General features: G+C 40.7%; 1 protein-coding gene across 3 annotated transcripts in view; it reads left to right on the forward strand.

Annotated features, from left to right (window-relative positions):
- Positions 1 to 21,343, forward strand: part of sema6a (sema domain, transmembrane domain (TM), and cytoplasmic domain, (semaphorin) 6A) — a 102,743-nt gene that overhangs the window by 24,053 nt on the left and 57,347 nt on the right. The gene's annotated exons all lie outside the window — the stretch shown is intronic.

Below are 21,343 nucleotides of genomic sequence, written 5' to 3' on the forward strand. Positions count from 1 at the left end.
TGATGTGCGTTCATGTGCAGCATGTTCATTCAGTGTGTGCATCTGTGTGTGTGTGTGCTCAGGGGGTATTCACATTTACTAGAGTGCTGGAGTGTATCAACAGGATGTTTCTTCTCGGTGAATACTTTTGGTAGGATGTCTTTATATAGTGAAAGAACAGGACTCCTACAGTTTCAAGGAAAGCACTGAGGGGCTTATGTAATAATTCATTAAACTACATATTATACATCAAGTTTGCTTTCTATTGTTGCTCCTGTGCCTTGTGTTTCCCTTGACAGTCTACGCAGAGGATTCATGCATTATGCAGATCACACAGGGGGACTGGTTTGCTGTGAAAGGGGAGAAAGAAAAACATAACTCCATTGCGAATTATTACAATACATACACTCAACAACACTTATATTTCAAGAAAGAAAAGGCATGAGAAATGTAATAATTGGAGTGAAGTTCTTTTTACTTCTCCCTTGCCACATGCAGTTTTTTATACAATAAAAAGACTTTGGTGGCAAGAGGGGATTTATTTGTATTTCCATGCCAGGCTTTTCAGTGCCAGTCTTTGTTTTCCTTTAAGTAAACAGGAGTATATCCCATGAGCAGTGCCCTCTCTTTTCTCACTTCTACTTTCAAAATCCCCCCTCGCCTCCGCCTTCTATAGCCTAGCACTTATCTCTTTACTCCCTTGTGTAGATTATTTGTAGTGCCTCATCTCCTTACCCATGATCATTCTCCACACATTCATAAGAAACCCTTATATTTACACCCAAGTCTGCTCCTGCGTGCCCTACTTTCTCCTCCCTCTTCTCTCAAGTCGTGTCATCCCCTGTATCCCCTGTGTACTCCCCTTTTTCTCATTGCACATTTGTGCTGCTCCCCATGGACAGAGCCCTCCCCGTGGCCCTTCACCCAACCCAATTCACACATTGGTGGCATTGCAGCAGCATAATAACTTTTAATCGGCACAGTCTTCCCTGTGCACCCGGTGCTTTCATGATGGCCTTGGCTCCACTCCTGAAACAGGCATTTCTGATTGTCGCTCTGAGTGAGCATATGCCTGTCTCCTACTTGATTAAAAGAAAGCCTGTGTACATGAGAAAGGAGTGTGAGGTGAGAAAGATGAAGACAGAAAGTGAGCAAAAGATGCTACAGGGCTAAAGTAGGGAAAGGAGAAGTAAACAAAGAGAAGGGGGACCGTAATCTTACTCAGAGTTTCAGAACGTGGGCTAGCCTGCAAAGCGAGCCAGCAGTAGACGTCACCTTTGCTTTTAAAATAGTTAATCTGCTCCCAGAGGGACAATGACTGCTTTAAGTCCCCCTCCCTTCTCCCTCTCTCTTTTCTAAGTCCCTCCCCAGAGCTAAACCCCTCGGTGGCACATTGCACGGATTAGCTTGTGTTGTTGTTGCATCTCTTTAGCTCTAGTCTATAGCACCAGCTATAGATGCAAATACAGCAGTTAAACTTTTTACACTGGCAAATCCACACACAGGAGTTTATATTTGTGGATAGAAGGGGCTGGCAATTTTCTAATCTGAAGGCGTATCGGGTGTTAACACACAGAGTAAAAAAAGACATGAACAGTAACTGGCTCTTTTCTTAATATGTAATGTTGTATTGCTTTTACACAAGATCAATACTTCCGACTTGCCCTCACTACTTGTCTTGTTGTTGCACTTGAATGGAAAGCAACAAGAAAACTGCTCTGTTGAAATGTGGATCTATCTCATATTTGTGAACACAGCCACCAGGGCACTTAGTTTTGCAAATAAAAGTATTTGGGTCCTTGCCCAGTGATGTTCTCTGGTTGTAATTTGTATGCCAATTTATTGAGACTGCTTCGGCCTCTGGTTTGAGGGGTAATTTTACCTCGGGCCTATCTGAAAAATGAAAGGCAGATGGGGTTGGTTGAATTCTGATTCTTACCAGAGAACAATACTACCATTACTGTAGCTGATAAACTGTAACATCACTGAGCATAATGAAATGACATGTCTCGAGATTATATCTGTATGCCCTCTAGATTATCTATTCCATTTGGATTAATACTGTGTATTAAATTCATTTTAATGTACACTTATAAAGTCAAATGTAATTAGAGAGAATGCAGCTCTGTGAGTCCTGTGGTCCTCATCCAACCCCTGTCCCCTAGAAATTACATTTATGTACTACTAATTTGTTTTTCCAATTATGGTTTGTTAGGCAAGGTAATTGTGGCCTGGATTATGTTGCCTGCCAATGTTTTTTTTTTTTTTTTGTTCTAGGAACTATTACCTTTTTGTACTGAACATAAGCCATAAGGATGCGAGTGACGCAGGTTTTCTGTGTTGGAGTAAAAAACAAAGTATAATTACTTCCTTTTGAATTTAGGTTGAAGGGCTTTATCACTTCCGGATATAGAACCCTATCACCTTAGACCTCTGTCCTCATTCACCTCATTCAGCCGACCTTGTCTGAGTCTTCTGTGCATGCTTGTGGTCTGCTCTGCTGCTGCAGCACGAGGGGATTAGCTGCCGCCGCTACCATCGGACACCAAGGTAGCAACAGTGCCCTTAGCAATTCAGAAGGGCTATTTTGCTCCCCAGCCGCAGTTTGACAACACTTCACTTGTCAGTTTCGGTCTTTTGACAGATGTAGAAATGGTGTCAAAGGGCATGTGTCTGTGTTCTTTTGCAGACATGTCAGAAGCAGGCACACCTCTGTGTGCTTGTGATTGATTTTACAGTAATGGCTTGGATTCAACATGACAGAAGGATACAGACTTTGAGTCTCTTTTTACTTGCTTGTTGCTCTACCCCCCCCAGGAGAGGAACTCGTTTGAACAAGCTTTAATTAAAGACAGCTGCTGGCCACACAATATTCTCACTTGCTTCAGCTGCAGATAACATTTGACACAAATCCCGCTTTCCTGTTTGCTTATTTAATTCCAATAATACGTGTGTCCTTCCGATTAAATATAGTTAAAAGTGCCGATATGAATCTGGACCTTCTTGTTAAATCTACCATCATACAACCACTAAAACACCTCATAAACATCCATTGTAATTCCATCCTTACCTGTCAGTGTGGGATTTTAATTCATCACATTAATATGCCACGAGAGAATGAACCTCTACAGTATCATTTCACAGATGGCTTATCTTTGCAGGAGAAAAATGAAAATGAAAAATGAAGTCTTCTGGACTGTCACACTGAATTGGTTCCTCACAAACTAAAGGGACTACCAATTAACAACCCGAAAGAGAGAAACAAAGACAATAAATGATTTGACATGCAGTGTTAAATGTTATTTGCACATGCTAATGACTATTATTTATTCTAGTCAAAGTTTTCCTGTAAAATCGGATTTAGATCAGAAACAATGGGCAGTCCTGCCTGTAGTCAGCATTGTGTGATTACATTTTCGAATTTATAACCTGTAGTTACTTACTACATAAGATATGGGATTGACTGATTGTGGGATTTATTTATTTATCTTTTATCAAAAAAATTCAAAAACTTTTACAAAAAAGTAGATTAAGAGAATGGACTGACACTAAAGGACTTATTTTACATAGTTTTAGCACTTAAAAATGGCTTAGAAAGAGAAGGAACTCAAATGTACACAGAAAAACAAGCCTGAAAAATTAGTCCAAGACAGGTATAGCATTGTGTTTTATCGGGTTAAGTCCAAAAAAACCCTGTAAGCAGTGCTGCTAATTATCTCATTGCCATTGTACTAGCCTTGTTTTGCAGATTTAGTTTTAAAGTAACAATAGTAATCCGTAGATCCTCCTTTAACAATGAGACTAAATGTTGTGGAGGATCCGGACTGCAGCACTTAAGCTTTTAAGTTAATTACACAAAGACAAAGTTTGCATTTACACAAGCACACCATGCTGAGTTTTTTTTTTTGTTTTGTTTATTATTGTTTCAAAGAAAAAAATAAGAAGCCAATTTTAAAAGTCCCTGCACCTTTTTTTCTAAAATATTAGAAAGAAATACACAAAGTGCAGCTTTTCCACTGTTAAGGTTGTTAAAGTCTCTTCAAACGAGAAGTCCTCCAAATTCATTTAGGTTAAGAGTCTTAAGCCTCATTGTTTGACAAGACATCTCCTTTGCATTGTTTTCTGTTTAAAAATTGCATGTCAATGGAATTAAGTGCACAAATGGTTAAATGGTTTAAGTTACCGGATGAGCAACTTGATCCTCTTATGTCTTTAGGGGTCCTGACTCTGTCAGTAAAGCACAGATTTCATTGTTGCAGCTAGCAGACTGTAAAGTGCTGTCTCTTAGGTTTTCTGTGTGATTGTGTGCACATGAAGGTGCGTGGTGCTACAGCCGCTGTCCTTGGATTAGTGATGGTGGTGGTGCTGCTGGTGGTAATGGTTTGGATGGGATCATATCTGGTTGGATGAGAGGATTGAGTGGAGGGACGGATGTGAGGGAGGGGCAGGGTACTCCAGGGACTCATAGTAAGAAGACAAAAGAAAGGAAAGATGAGGAGAAAAAGGAGGACTTTTTTGGTCTATCCTCCTCTTTGTTTCCCTCAAAGGCCGGTGTGACAGCAGCTGAGGCCTGCTTACTGCTTTTGCATTTCGGTTGAGTGGAAATCTGAACCCTGAGCAACCCCTGTCCCTCTCCTCCTCCATCTCTTTTTCCCTCTTGCTCCTTCATTTGGTGTCTCCAGTTCCATTAGGTTGATTTACGTTATTCAGACAAACTCATTAATCACGTTTTCCCCTGGATATAATCTGCTTGTCAATCTGAACCCTGGCGAGTAAGAGGGGAGTAAACCCAAAAAAAGAGGAGTGACTGAGGTAAGCAAAGACGAGGCAGACAGATGGATAATGTTCCGCAGGAGGGTCACTTGGACTAAATAACCAAACTGTGATTACGTTCATCTTTATAGATATTTTGTCTGGGTGAGGAGAGCCAGGCTTGCGTTTATCTCAAGAGCCAGATGGACCAGAGTAAGATAGAGAAACATCAAGAGAGGACATGAGAGGTAAAGCCAGAGAGGCAAAGCCAAAAATGGGGGCAGAAATGGGAACGAAGAGGAAACCTGGAGACAGAGGGAGGGAGATGGAGGGGAGAGAGATGTGAAGTCGAGGGAGGCTCCAGTCCCAGTCTTTTAGTCGATGATGATGAATTACTTTGACAGAGACAATCAGGATGAAATGTTAATGCGAGTGTGCTGGAGGATGCAGTCTCAGCCAGACTAAGTCCTCCTATGGGGAAATGAGATGGTTGGTTACAGCACAAACACACAAACACAGGCAGACATACTGAAATGCGCACACATGCGCGCAGAGATACATACAATAATGGAACAAACCTCTGGAGAAATGGAAGTTATATTTGCTGGCTGCTAGTTCGTGTATGTACTGGCGATGTGCTAGAGTAAGCAATGAAATGTATGAAATGCCACCGCTCTCCTGACCTCTGTATACAAGTAGGTGTGCATATGTCTGGTTAATGTTTACTTCAGGAGCCAAGGAGAGATTTTTATACAGTGTAACAGAGGCTGTGTGGGCCGCAGGGTGTGCTGTCACAAAACAACAGAAAACTTTAAAGCGTGAACACATCCTGCGCTCTCTGTTTCCGCTCATTTGCTTACTTTACAATGACAGCTGATTCTCAGCAGCTCATTGTCAAAATACTTTCCTTTTTCAGATTTTAAAAAAAAATCATGCAAAAAAGGCCTGGCTCTATGAATGAGTCTGAACAGATCCCACTAACTATTGCACGGCTATGAAAGGGCATTCCTGGACTTCCGAGGAATAACCCCACTACACTATTAATCATCTGGTTTTTCATCATGATCAGTTTCCAGTTGAACATAATAACATAATTGGTAATATCCGAAATTTTCCTTTGTTGCTACTGTCATTTTAAAAAAATTGTCCAATCCACTGTTTAATGAGAAGTTACTGAACTAATTCCACTTCTATCACTCTGAACTTTCCCTTGTGCTAATTAGCAAATCTTGGCATTACTATGATTGCCCTAACCGCCAAACTTTTACACTTTTTTTCCCTAAAGAGAGTCAAAACATCAGTCATCTGCAATAGCGTATACTGCAAAAATGAAGGTGTACAGGTATGGCACTGTGGGGATAAATCAATGTCATCTTGCTCTCAATCATTCATCTTTGATAAAGCACTGCTGCTCTTTTGTCTCTTTCAAACTTCAAAGTGTTTGAGACAAAGAAGGAGCCCCCCTCCATATGATTCATCAAACTCCCATCATCCTCTGGATAAACAGCTATGATAGATATGTCTGCTTAACCAGACATTAAAAGAACCTTTTTTTCATCCCTTCTTTAGCACGCCTCGGCAACCGATCCCCAAACTTCTTCTTAAACTCTCCTGAACGTTTGAAACCATATAATTAAGAGGAACTGGTTTACCTGATTGTGCTGAGAGTTTGTTGTCTGGCAGTCAGTCAGTCAGGCAGACAAAGCTGTAGACAAAGATATCAGGCAGTGAGGGAAATAACTAGGTTTATTTTCAGGGTTTTGATTGAAAGGAAGCAGTAATCTTGGCATTAGCTTAGCATCACGGTGAGTGGGCTCGACTGGCTCAGGTTTCCCTCTGTATGTCCCACGGTGTAAAAACCTGGGAGCTGCAGGTAGGCGCACGCCCACCATCCGACCAACTGACTGTAACACAACACCTGCAAGGGCAAGCACATAACCACGTCTCAAAAACACTCACAACCCTCCATCACTGCAGTCTCTCTCCGCGGTGTCTTCGCACTCCATCCTTCATTATCACTTAGATTGAGCACAATAGTTCAGGGCTGAGGTTTACTCTGGCTCTCCTCACTTTTATTTTCTCCCGTACTGCCCTTTATGCTGGCAGGGTGTCGTAAATGCACATCTTTAGAAGTTGCCTGAGTGGGGTAACGCAAGAGGTTCGAAGGTTACAGATGAAAGGCAAAAGATTCGGTCGAGGGTTTTAGCAGAAGGTTCACGTGTTTGAGGTTTCCTTCTAAACTCTCTGGTGGCTGATTTAAAAGCAAGTTTTAACCCCTCCTACTTCCCATCCCAAAAAAATAAAAAAAGTAATCAGGATTTGTAGGCGTGAAATGGTAGGCTGTTGAAGCTTTTATCACTTGAGAGGAACAACACTTGGTGAATTATGGTGTGAAAAGGAGAAAATAGCTAGAATGGAAAGAAAGAGTAATTGTATCTTCCACCTTCCAAGTAATTATGCGTAAACAGGCTTTCTTCTAGTTTAATGTGCACTTGTTTTCTGCAAATTATACTTAGCTTTTCTTTGTGTGACTCTTAAATAAATCTGTCTTTTATTCTTGATCACACATATTTTTTCTATATTGTTAGGCAATAGACAAAAGTATCCAGTGATCGTGATCCTACCACCCAGATACGGTGGCCTTTTTTTGGATACGAAGAACAAATGCATTAGACGCTCCAAACATAGCGTGGTATGGTTTCATAGAAAGTCTCTAGCGTTGTCTGGCCTGGTTCACCTCAGCTCCCACAAGGGAAATATACAGGCATGATGTATGGCCCGAGCCACTGAATTAATGCAACATTTCCATTAGAAAAATTGCTTGACACGGCCGATATAAGAAGTTAGTGATCACAAAGAGGCTCTGACATAGCATGGAAAATTACTTATCGGAGAACCGTCATCTGCACTTTGCTGAAATTTGTGATGGAAGGCAGAGACAGGGAATGCAATATATGTGATCCTGTGCATGGGCTGCATCTCCTAATCGCTCATGCAATACTTAAAATACACTTCGGCGCAAATGTAAATTGTGTTCTGATGCTTACAAAAACAGAAAGGAGGTGATTCAGATTTAATTTGACACTTTTTAAATACGAATTAGGTATGATTTTGAAGTCTGAAGTACAACCAGACAACCAGTGCTCAGTGTAATGGTACACTGTAATTATTGCATGATTACTGTGCATATGAAAACTCGTGATGTGAGTCTTGGTTCCAGCAGCTTTATAAAAACACCATTGTACAGTACGTCTTAGCTCTGTGCGTCTGAATTGCAGCTTTTCTTTTAAAACCTCTTCATTGTCAAATATGGAACCCAAAGGTGGCTGTACTGCGTGTGTTCAGCTTTTTCGAAATTACCTCACAAAAGAAAACAGCATGTATTCTTACTTCCATTACAATATGTACTTTTTCACTTGTGCTTCCAAACCAGTCAGGCATTTAGAGTGCCACACAAACTTTCATTACGATTATGCAACAATCGGAACATTGGGAGGATTGTATTTCTTTTCCCTGAGCTGATCACATAACATTTTTAACTAGATTCACTCTCATCCTAGGGCTTTCCTTATATCCTGCTGCCTAAATGAACTTGCAGAGCTGCGCGGCGTCTCCTCTGCATTGATTTTGTGGTCTCATTATAAAGAATGCACCTCTCTTGTGGCACCAGTATTCATACAGCTCATTACATAATGCTGGCATTCAGTGTTTATTAACTTTTGCTTCAGCGCCTGCCATGCGAATGCTCTCAGTTTTAGGATGTGTTTGCCAGTAAAAAAACGGATCCACAGATCATGTGGTAATAGATTAACTGTTACCTGTTATTTGAGACCCCAAATATACTACATGCACCAAAACCTAAATCATACCTCGAGTTTACTTGGGTTTTGTAATAATCAACCCTCATGGATGCTAGGGCTGTCATGCTGAAAAAAATTAAATGGGTGGATATTACAATAATGTATTATTGTAGGGTGTTTATCTTACAATATAAAGTGCCTAGAGGCAACTTTTGTGATTTGGTTCTTGAACTGACTTGAATATTTTTTAGCAACAGTGTCAACTTTGACCGCTCCAGTTGACACACAACTCCTCTCCCTCCCCTCACTAGCAGCTGAACACATGAACTTTATGAGGAAATTTGAGAGGTCAGTAAAGCCCCCCATTTAACAACTCTGAAATTATTATAAATGTTAACCTGGCACCTTAATGTGTTAACTATTAGCAATTACCTGATAGCTAAAATGGCTAATAATGTAAAATTAACGTGAGAGGTTCCCATCTGTAAATGTATTGGATGGTGTTAATTAAATGAGATATCACAAGAATTTGTGTCTGAAAGGTTTTTCTTAAAGCCCCAGATTTCAGCTGAGTTCTGTCTACCAGCAAGTAGACAGAGATAGCGATAACCTGCCTAACCAACTCTATTTGAGACACAGTGTCAGCAGTGAGTCACCAGAAGCACACCAACACCTCAGACAACACAAACTATTATCTTTTTAATTTGTTTTTGCAACACCTAAGATAATTTAAATGATATATAGTATAAATATTTCAACAGTTGGGTATTAAATGTTTGTGTCAGATAACTTTATTGTTTGTATTGTTCTAATCGACATATTTTTTTTTTCATCCAGGGTATTGAAAATTATTTTTAGTATTTTCCTGTGTATTTATATTGAGTTTGAAATTCTAGTATTGTAGGAACCTTAATGTATGCACAGACTTAAAGGTGCTTTTTAAAAAGTTTTTTGCAGACTTGCAACTCATTTCTAGTTTGGGTGTGGCTTTATGAATACAAATAAACGTTATTTATGCTTTATTTTATAAGACTGGAAATAAAAAAACAAACATATTTGTTCACATTTTATATTTTACATTAAAAATGTTACATTACCATGGGCTACCACTGAGTCATGGCTTGCCTTTAGACAAGCTTGCGTTTATCTTGTTATGAAACGTGTCTTACGTCGAGCTACAGTAGCATGTGTAGCGTGGGCATAGTGACACACTAATTACACTGATCGGCCTGGCTCTCATCAGGTTTACAGGCATAGACAGTGGTTTGTAAAGGATTACTAGGTTATATCACTTCTCTTGTGTTTCATTTAAGGTATTTTGTCTTCCCTTGCATAAATGTACTCATTTATCTATATTCTGTTCTCCTGCAGGGTACATTATTGGCAGTTAAGCCAAAACACAAAGAAGAAATAGCATTCAAAAGTCTTCCCTTTGTCAGAGTTGGTAACTGTACTTGTTATATTGTGTTAGCTCATCCTTTGACAAACAGTAATAACAATCTCCGCTGCAGACTGACAATATTCAGAACTATTTGCAGGTGTTCGGTGTTGTGTAATAGATTTCATTTCCATACATTTTGTTTTGGACACTGGTGGGATGTCTCAGTGATCTGCCTGCTGGAGCATTGTCATTTCGTTCATTAGTACAGAGCTGGATGTGAGCTGCATCACTCCTACAATATGGTCTGCGGAGATAACAATTCAGACAGATTCATTCTGTACATTGGCAATACAACAGCTACTGTGGTACAATGTGTTGTCAGTAAGTGACTGCGGCCTCGTACTGCGGCAGGATTGAATGTCCTGGTTTATCACAGATGATTCATAATGCTATTGGATATGATGCACTAACACAAAACAAGATACTCTGTTATCAGTATCACAATATCACGGGCTAACACAGACCATAATTGTGTTTAGTTTATTCCATTCTCCATTATAAATATATGTTTCCTGTCATAAAAGAGCGAGCATCTGTGGGAGGAGTTTTTATTCTATTTTGAAGATGGATTTGGGGTTTGGTTGCGGGGTGTGCAGGGAAGTAAAAGAGAAAACATAAGGTATACAGACACTGACTGAAAATGTCTGAGACAGATAATTAGAAAAGGACCGAGAAAGTGTGTACTCGCGGTGTGCTTTTCTCTTCCCGATCCGTGGCCACCTTAATAGAGATTAGGATCATGCTCAGTCAGATCTGATAGGCCTGTTGCTGTGGAACGGAAGGCCAGCCAGTCAGTTATCAGCGAGGACACAGACTCAGTCACTTAGCATAATGGAACCTGCATCAAATGAACTGGAAGCTCAACGAGAAAAATGTCATTAACAGAGCTGAAATGATTTTGTGTGATGGTAAAATCAGCAAATTAAATCAAGGTGCATTTGCAGGCTTTATGACAGAAACAGATGCACATAACGTGTTATCCAGCAGCATCATTTACAAGGTTACATGGCATTTATACAGCTTGTGCTTCTTTCTTTGGACCCATTACTTATGATATGTGTACATTGATGTTCCAGTGTTAGCAGCACAGGGTTGTGAATACTTGCAATAGCCTAAAAACAACTTTGGATTGATTGTCAAAAAAACACTTGAACATGCTGTAAAGTGTGCTGAATGGGAATATATAGTGATGACTGCATTAGGTACACAATGAGGCACTGACAGAGACTGTATCACACCTCGTAAAACTCTGAAGCACACCTATTATGAAGAAGCAGGAGGCTGCGAGATGTGAAAACTGCACCAGATGGATAGAACAACAGAAAATCATAACACTTCTTATTCAGTCCCTGCAGGCCACCCTCTTATATCCTGTGTCTGCTTTTCTAGTTTAGTTGCAAGCAGAGGGAAAGAATGCAACAAAAACAGCTGCATAGGTTGACCGTTAAAGCATGTGCAAATCTAAAACAACAACACAAAAGGCCACAAGAATTATGAATTTATATGTGGTATATTCTTTGTCTTTGTCTGGTTAGTCACAGATATGTGTGATGCAGGATTTTTAGATTTTTTACATACATGTCATATTGATTACAACTTTGTTTATTTAGTCAAGGTCCAGGAAGGAGAAAAGAAATTCCATTTCTTTCCTCCACATCTCCTTGAGCCTTTTATAACCATAGTAAAAACCATTTAGCGAGCCGTCGTTGAATATTGACTCTGAGACTTTTCTCATTTACAGCCCAGGCCTGTCGAGGAAAAGGGTTTGCAACTATCCAGCTCTTGGGCCAGAATTACAGCTATTGTTTTATTGATTGCTCATCCTCTTTTATTTGTGGGGAAAAAAATACTCCGGGGACACAATGTCCCTCAGCTTCTTCTCCTATGCTTCTCTAAATGCCCACACTAATTTCTGCTGTGACTCAGAAAACTTATGCATGGATTGCTGCAAGTTTATCCTGCTTTCCCCTCTTCCTCCTAGTGAACTTTTTTTCTGCTTGTAGAAATTACATAAAAAATCATTTTAGGGCTCATGCATTTTGGATTTGGCAATACCGCAGAAATGGATTTTTCTGTTATGCTTCTCCCTGCTGATGGCTCAGCTGATGTTTACTAAAGACAAGAGTCTGAGATTCATTTAGTTCTTCCTGTATTGGGCACACATTTCTAAATATGTTGTCATATGTTTCCAACCCCAGGCACCCTAATTTAAAGCATTACTTGACTCACCAACCTTACAGACTTGAGGTCCCAGGTCTGTTTTATGACTAAGCATAGCATGAAAGGGTGCAGCAGTGCCTGAAGGCACCCTGCAGTTGGCCTTCATGAAGTGAGTTTCTAAGTAAAATGCGCATTATGCCGTGTGACAGTTTCAACACCCCAATCGCTGCTCCACAGGGCACCACTTCACTCATTCCAGCATCTGTCTCCATAGAGTTAATGTGTCATTTAGCTCAGTGACATTCTGACTCTTTTTTTAAAAAACATACATATCTTCCCTCAGAAAAAAAACCACTCTGAGTCTCAGTTGGTATCGCTTGGCTGCTTTTGCTCTTTTGACAAGGTTTAAACTTAACAGCACAGACAGCTGATCTTTACTCAAAATGACCAACTATGTGTATTGACAAAAAAATGACCTGATGTTACAAGACATATTAAGAGCAAAGGGACAGGCAATATTAAGAAACTGAGATAGAAGAGTTTCAGACCAAAGAGATAATTGGATCAAAAGAGACAGAGAAGGCCATGTGCTACCAAGCATGTCCTTATCAGCAGCAATTTTCTCTGCTTTGCCCACACAGCTCTGTATCAGCTGCTTGCAGAGTGATTAGGGTGCCCTGCTAATATCGTCACAACCAATGATTGACAGGGCTGGAAAAGGTTCTGATATTTAAACGTGTAACCTCCTGTTTTTTGAGGGGGGGCAATCTCTTAAGCAGCCGTTGTTTGTGTGATGTGAGTTGGGCTTTGTGTTGGTGTGTGCGTGGTTGAATGTGTGTCACTGAGTGGGTCTTGTTTTGATTCATAAATGCCTTTTTCAGACGAAGCAAAGGAAAGGAGCAACCTACATCCCACATTCACCTTTTTCTTCTCTGCTGCTGTTCTCAGGGAGATTTGGAAATATAATTAGTAGAAAGAGAGGAGGAATGATGGTGATAAGGGAAAAAATGTTTTCATTATGCCTGAGAGAGGTAGTGAGGGAACATTTTGGGCAACTTGTTATGTGGGCCTGACAAAGAGAAAGAAATCAAGACTTAGAACAAGAGTCTACGGTAGCTTTCCTGACACTGGATTAAGACACTGCAGGTTAGGTGCTAAATGCTGAACATGTTCACATGCATGTTCACATACAAAGCAAATTATTGGCGGTTTTCACCTGATGATGGCACTAGATGATACGCTAAAGTAATTACAAATTATCCAGTACGAAATATGAATGTGTGTAACAAATTTCACAATTTCATTTATTAAGCAATCAGGAAACATAATGGTTAATCTGCTGGCTTGAGGAGTGCTAAAGGCTCTGTCCAGTTTGGGGGATTTTGGGTGTAGCCAGCACATATCCTGGCAAAGATCTTAAGTTCTGTGCAGAAATTGCTAAAGCAGAAAAATGTAAAAATTTGTAATAAAAAGCTAAATGGTCACCAGATTATAGCTAGTCATTATCCAGTGCATTTTGGCAAAAGCCAGCCCTCATTTGCACTGAGCATGGACTGTTAACTTGCATGCAATCAAAGCCTGCTGTGACTTGACTGATCAGTAGCGCATGGACTGCAGTGTACTTGCACTTTTCTAGTCTTGCTGATCACTCAAAGACTACAAGCTACATTCATATGGCGCTTTATTCTGCACACTTCAACCACTCTATCGGCCTTGGAATCATTCACGTCTTCAGACTGTGGGAGGAATACCTGGAAACCCGTGCAGGCACAGGGAGAACATGCCTGCTCCACACAGAGAGACGCCAGCTGGGTTTGAACCAGGAACCTTGTTGCTGTGAGGTGACAGTGCTAACTACTGCAGCACCATGCTGCCAAAAATGAACTAAAAAAAGAAAACTGAAATTTTTTTCCACCAAAAATGTGTTGATTCCACTAAAAACAAAAGAATTTAGCATTATTTCAAACACAATACATACAGTTTTTTAATGGCAAAATAAGTTTGCATTGCAACTGTTCAGTATTATGGTGGATTCACTAACTGCCTGACCAGTTTTGCCATTGCTAGAGCCATACCCTCTTAGCAGCACAGTAACAATTCAACAGTAAAATGCACGCTATCTCCCTTTATCATTTGTTTCTAGCATACATTTAAACTAACTCTACCTCTGTCTAATATATTTGTCTTGAGGGTTAAACATTTATCTGTTAGAGGTTTTCCAGGGTAAATTTGGAAGCTCATCTCTGGCCCAGCAGCCCAACAAGTTCCTGACCTACTTTCACGAACATTGTAGAGTGGTAGTTATCTCCTCTCATCTTTCTCCTCTGCTGATTTGTGCTGGTGGCGAGGTTGGTGTGATGTCAGTTTACTTTGGATCATTCTCAGACAGTGAACACGCATTAACCTTCCCTCCTTTTCCCCTCCCTGCTTTGCTATCTTTTCTTTTCCTTTCCTCGTGTCTCTTTTAGGTTTCACTTTTTTCTTTTAATCCTCATTTCTATATCTATGGTAATTTGCTACGAAGAGTGTCCTGAAAACGTCCCGGAAAAGGATATCCATTACTTCACAACAGATAATTGTTTTTAATGATTAAGAATCACAGAGGCATGTCGAGGCCTAATAGCTGTTAGATCACAGAGGCAGTGTTATAAAGATAGGCACTTATCACCAGTCTCTGAATATCTTTCCTAGGTTACAGTTGTTTCAAGTTGGCACTTTGCCTCTCTATTCCCATGCTGTTCTCCTGTCTCTCTTTTTCCCCCTTTTTTCCCCCCCTCTTCGTCTTTTTGAGTCGTCTTTGGCCGTCCTCCAGAATCAATCCGTCACCTCTTTAAAGGGAGACGTTCTCGGATTTTGGCTTCTGTTTCCATAAAGAGCCTAAAGCGACAGGGTGCCTCATTCATGTCCACTTCATTGTCTTTTAATAATCAAACCATGATGGATTACCACCATACAGATATTCGTTTCAAAGGAGCATCTGAGGGATGAAAAACGGAGGAGGAACAGGAAAACACCAGTATGCTTTTTGATAGCTCAAGGATTGTTGTAGGAGTATGCATGCTAGTGTGTATCTGTCTGTGTGTGTTTATATTGGATGCTAGTTTGGCTCTTGGTCTCAGAAAGACAGACAAGTTCCTCCTTCTCACACTCTTTCCATTCGCTCTTCTTATCACGGCCTCTTGGGTTCAGGCAGACAGCTCCTCCTGTCTTTTCTCTCTGATTATCAGGCCAGGACTGACAAGGTAAACACCTGCCAAGGTATCCTCCCCATTTGGGAGCCCTAGGTGGTTGGATGTGTTCCATTTTTTTATTCCCATATGGTGGATCAATGCATTGCTCTCACCTGTCTGTCTTTTCAACCTTCTCTACCTGGTCCAATTCTCATCTGCTTTCACACTTCACCTCCAAACAGCATTTCTTCCAGCAGGTCTGTGAACAGGTGACATAGTGGATAGTAGTGGCATCTCGGTTAGGGTTTAGCAATATGATATTTTTGTGGCTTTGTTGTAAAAGCGTCTGGTTTTAGTGCGGTCTGGTGTTGTGATTTGTGCTGTGTTAACACGCGTGTGTAAAGCCTGTTTCTTCTCTTTAACGCTGGGAGATTGTCACACAACAGAAACTTCTGAAGTTGTTGGAATTACCCTGCTGTCACTCATTCGCCTGTAAAATCACTTTAGCTTTCATTTGGTTCCAGCAACTCTGAAAAGCAACAACCATACAAAGTACTACTTACTCTCAGACATACTTCTTTTTTTCTTTTTTTTTACTGCTTTTACTGATGTTTGAACCCTTGCTTTATCTCTTGTTTGGAGGTATTTTGTCGGTTCTGATTCCATTTGTCCAGGTTTTGACCCCTCTCTTTTTACTTTTCTGCCTCTACCCAAGCACACTGCAGGTGACTCAAATCACAGAAATACAAAATGACTTTTAAAAAACACACACACACACATAATAGTTTCTCTTCTTCACAGAACATGTGTTAACAATTTTCTTAGGAACTATTTCTTCAGGAGTAGTTCCAAAAGGTCTACAGATTGCGAGTAAAGTTGACAAATGCGTGTGTTCACGTAGTTAGGCCAACACTTTTATTACTACTTAAAATTCACAAAAAGAGATAAAACGAATACTAATGTGGCCTCCATTATGTATACTGTGAAATTCCAATTACAGATACAAATGGCTGCAACTGCTGCAAATGTGGTGACTGACCATAATTACAGACACGTACCAGCACATTGCCAGTAAGCTACCCTTCTCTTTGGCATTCCTGTCATCTGTAAAACCTTCAAAACCAATCTGTGGACATTACCCAGATTGCCAAATATAAACACAAGCAGACTGCACTCATATCAAAGCTGTCAGACAGCATTTACCAGAAGCTGTTACTTTAAAACCTTTATATGGAACACTTCCTCCATTCCTTGAGATGATCAAAAAGCCAATTGCAAAAACAAATGTCTCTTATACTCTGTAATGACAATGAGATGTTTGAAAATATCATCATCTCTGCTGCGCAATTTGTCTGATGAGAGAACATTAGGCACACCCACACAAGAGGACTGTTCTGTAAAGCTGTGCCTTGTAAATCCACCTATACGTAGCAGCAGTCCAAAGGCAAGGTCTCAAGTACAGGCTGATGGCCGTGAAGCGAAGTTAAGTGCGAACGATCAAACACAAATACATGAGTATCCGGCATGAGTATCCACAGGAGTGTGCAGCAATTGCAGCAAAGCTGTCATAAATAAACTCCTATCTGATCATACAGTGCTACAGTTACACTTGGTTAACGCTAACACACAGTTTGGGTCAAAATGTAGGAAACAAAAATAAAAAGCTGCCTTTCGTGTTAAATTCTACTTTTTGTGGACCCATCCACCCACCCAGACAGCTTCCCTCTTCAGGCTGTATGGCTTTGTACCAATTTCACATCACTTTCTTCTGATAGACAATCCTCCTAGATGGCTTTGTCTCTCAACAAAATTATTGTTTTTTAGCTAACAGACTGTCGCTGCTGTTTCTCTTGGGCTACCAGCAAATTCAGAAGCATCAGTCTTTCATCAGCTGGTCTCCTCCACATGTAATTGAATGGCAGTCTCTCACTCCACTGCAATTAGCAAAGTGGGGACTTCAGAAGTTGAACATTTGGGACCTTGTCAAGGCTAACTAGGTGTGTAGGTGTGTGATTGTGCGCTTTACGTTTGTTTGTAGGGTTAACGAGACCGACAAACAAACCTATAGCTAAATGTTGCCCAACATTTCCTTCCCGTTCATCACCTAAAGCGCACTGTGGCTGACCTTGTCTTTATAATAAATGTGTGTTATTGTGTTCATGTTTAAGCTCCAAGCAACCATAGTTAACATGTTGATGGAACAGCGGCAATAACATAATTAGGCAGCTAATTTGTTTATTGTTAAAGGTAATGCAGCTTGGGTCAGCTGCCCCCACGGGTAGCTGCTTGCATCTGTGATTGTTTGTCTTCTTCGAGATGTATGCCTTTGCTTATTGCTTTATCACTGGGATTTATGTGTGTTTTTTCAGGCTCTCCGCTTCTAGTTTTGCGCACCACAAGGCGACTGAGCGTGAATGAATGTGCCCGCATGCACATGTGCGTTATTCATAAGATGATGTGGTACGAAGAGGGATTCTGGGGGGTCCTTGTGTTTTTATTACCTGCTGGCGGCCTCCTGCCAACATCCAGCTTGATTAACTCCACCCCCTCTCTCACGCGCACACACACACACACACACACACACACACACACACACACACACACACACACACACAAAGAGCTACTTTATCACTACAAGTCTGCAGGAGTTGTAAAGGCGCAGCAGCTAAGGTTCTCAAAATGTTATTAGCTATTAAAAGCCTGAGTAGGAGACAAAGGGATCCACTGTTGCACTTTATTTCTTACGACACTTTCTCAACGAAAGCTTTTACAAAAGAGGAAATCCACACGCTCCCACCTGTGCGATTCAGATGTTTGCTAGCAGGTAATTTATTACCGAAGCTTGAATTGCTGGATGTTCTCGGTTTGCGCGCGTCTTTACAGATGTCTACAGTACTATATAAAGGTAACATTTTAAATAAGAGTCTAAGACACACAGTAACACTCTCACACAAGGAAGCAATTTGCTCTTCCATAGAACGAGTGTAATTTGGTAAAGACAGACTGTGTCCAGCTCCCTCCTGTTACTCATGTGTGGCAGCTGGTAATGAAAGGGCCACTGGAAGTCTTAGGGGTTTCACTTAAGCCATTTTGTGCTCAATTTATTTTGTGTATCAGAGTAGGCAGTGTGAGATGGTTTGCCTAACAGTTTTTTACAACCCACTAATATAGATGGGCGATGCGCCTCTCCTTAGGCGTCCACTGATTAAAAGAAATGTCTACCATATGATTAATCTCTTGATGTTTTTTTTTTAAAAAAAATATGAGTACAGGATCTATGTGGAAGAAACAGGTATTTCCGACATAATTAGGTCCTATCTAAAAATACAATTATAGTTATTCCTCCTTACTGTACAGCGCTCACATCTTGATTTCATGGTCAGTGCAGCCTCCATCCATCATCCATTCAGTTAGGTCCCTATAGGGTAACCCCTCTGTCTTATGCCACTTTCTGCTCATCAATCAGTCAATTACTGGAGGAGTTCAGGGTCAAAACTCAGGCCAGACATACATTTAAGCCCTCTAAAGTTGTTCATTGTACTGTGTAGAAAAAGCCCATTTTTATTTACAATTTGTATAAAGTCGTAGTGTGCAGTACAAGCTCAGCTCAGTCAGCCTGAACTGTATGATGAAGGAAAAGCTGCAGGAAAAATCAGTTTTTGTATTTTTTTCCCTTCATAAAATATAGTAGTACATAAAAAAACGAGTGTAAGGATAAGAGGACTAGACCAGGGAGTGAGAAAGGAGGGAGGGGAATGGAGCGGCTTGTGAGATCAAGGTCGTATCCAGGCTTTAGTATTGGTATTCTCCTCAGTGTTAAAATGATTCTACCAGTGAATAGTGTTTTCATTCCTCTCCTGAATGAGATTCACAGGAGCATGGAGAGAGAGAGAAAGGGGGAACAGGAGATGGAGAGAGAGCGAGAGAGAGAGACATGACAAAGAAAAGAGAAAGCTACCCCTCCCCTCTCCCTCTTTTTCTCCCCCCTTCCTCCCTACAGTTTGTGCTCCCCTTGGACATACAATAGCAAATGAAAATACAGCGTGGGATAAACAACTTTTATCAGACTGGAGAAAATGAAATCGACTATTTTATTCAATTCTTCATCCCTGAAGCATCCCTTACTCCATTTACCCAGCAACCTCACCCCTGCAGTTTCATCGGAGAAAAAAAAAAAAGAAGGTGCTTTATGCAAATCAAATGCTTTATTCTTGATTAGATTACAGACGCAATAATTGTCTTGGATGATTTATGGTTGTAATTGGTTGCCACAAACTGCTGCAACAAAAGCTCAGTTGCCATGGTTTGTGCTATGAAGACATTACATCAACACAATTTAGGGCATCTCCTATAAAATCCACTTCTGCGGGCACATATAAGTTACATTTGAAAAATTAACTTGCTGAGCATGTGGAGTTTTCTAGGTTTTCTATTACTTAAGCTAGATGATGATGTCCACAGTTGCACTTTCCCCCCACCACAGACCATATAAAAGATGGACAATGTTTAAAGGTCTGAAAATGAAAGTTTCTTAAATTTCCATGTGTTTAATGACCAGCAGGGGCCACTTCTCTGGTTGCAAAAAGACTTTCGGTTGTATAGACGTCTATGGGAAAAGGGCTACGGCTCCTGTGCTCTACGACCTCAGTAAATGCTTTATGGGCTAAATGACTAATTTCAGGTCATACTGAATAGAACATGAAGGCTTTTCTAGAAATTATGGTAATTCTAAGAGTCAGGAAAGAGAATTATCCAGGATATGTTAATTAGCTACTGACTTGTGGTTGACAAGTTGTTAGCCTAGTCCCAGTCCCTTATCTGTCATAGCGCCAGAAATGATTGCTGAAAAAAAGGCCTCACTAACCAGTGGGTGATGTAACTATGGTTACGTTCACTTTTTATATAGTGTCTTTGGTTTTTGCACATGAGGGATCTCCCTTCACCTCAGCTTTGGAAGATCAATGGCCAAGCTACGAGACCTGGGGTGGTTAATTAATTTTCCCAAGGGGCCACAAGAAAAATTGGGGTTATTGTGGAGGGCCTCAGCAATAAGCTTATAAAGAGATAAAATTAATAATGAGCCGAACCGGGTTCCTTTTAGGGTTGTGGCCCTCCACAACAGTCCCAGTTTCTCATGTGGCCCCATGGTGAATTGAATTGCTCACCCCTGTACTAGACAGTGCCACAATAGATGATTAAAATTGACTCTCCCTCTCCTACAGCCTCCTACATCATGCAAACACTAGGCTGCACCTGATTGGTTGAAAGCCTCATGGGGGCTGTCTTCTCATGGATTATAAAATGTAACCAACATGGTGACTCTTTGACAAACTTTTGAATCTGGCAAAATTATTTTTGAAAACACTGGAAAGAAATGAGGAGAGTTGAGAATCAACTTTCATTTTACATCGACAATGGATGGATAAAAAGTTTTGGGGGAGTTTCCAGAGTCATACTATATACCCCTAATTTGCATAAATGAGGAGCGAATGACTCGACACCCCATCGTTTGAAACCCAGCGCAACCTTATCAGCATGCATTGCCCGGCTGGAATAGAAGCGATGAATGGTGAAGCATGGAAATGATGAATCCTGTGAACAGATACCACGTGTAGAGACCAAATGCAAAAATAAAAAAGATGAATAGGAAATAATGGAAACAGTTCTCCAACCAGAGCAGTGCTGAAAATGAAATATTTAATAGCCAGACTGGTAATTGAGTCCGTGGAAGTCATCAACCTGTAGGAGTTAGGACATGGGATTGCTACCTTTGTAAGAGACAAGTGGCAAATTAGGTGCCTGCCATGCCATTCCTTTCCATCTTCAGGTGCTGCTGATACTTTTCAGCAGGCTAATCTCACCGAGAGCTCTCACACTTCACTAAGACCCTGTCACAGAGAGAGTGAGTGAGAGAGAGAGAGGCACAGAGATCTTCTCTGCTTGACATCGATCTGTGACGCATATTACCACCCCTAATCCAATTAATTTTGTTTTGCTTCCATCGTGGCTTACTTGAGTCATCAAAATTGCACACACAAATA

This window comes from Pelmatolapia mariae, linkage group LG12 (genome assembly GCF_036321145.2).
Source record: "Pelmatolapia mariae isolate MD_Pm_ZW linkage group LG12, Pm_UMD_F_2, whole genome shotgun sequence".
In the NCBI taxonomy this organism is placed as follows: domain Eukaryota; kingdom Metazoa; phylum Chordata; class Actinopteri; order Cichliformes; family Cichlidae; genus Pelmatolapia; species Pelmatolapia mariae.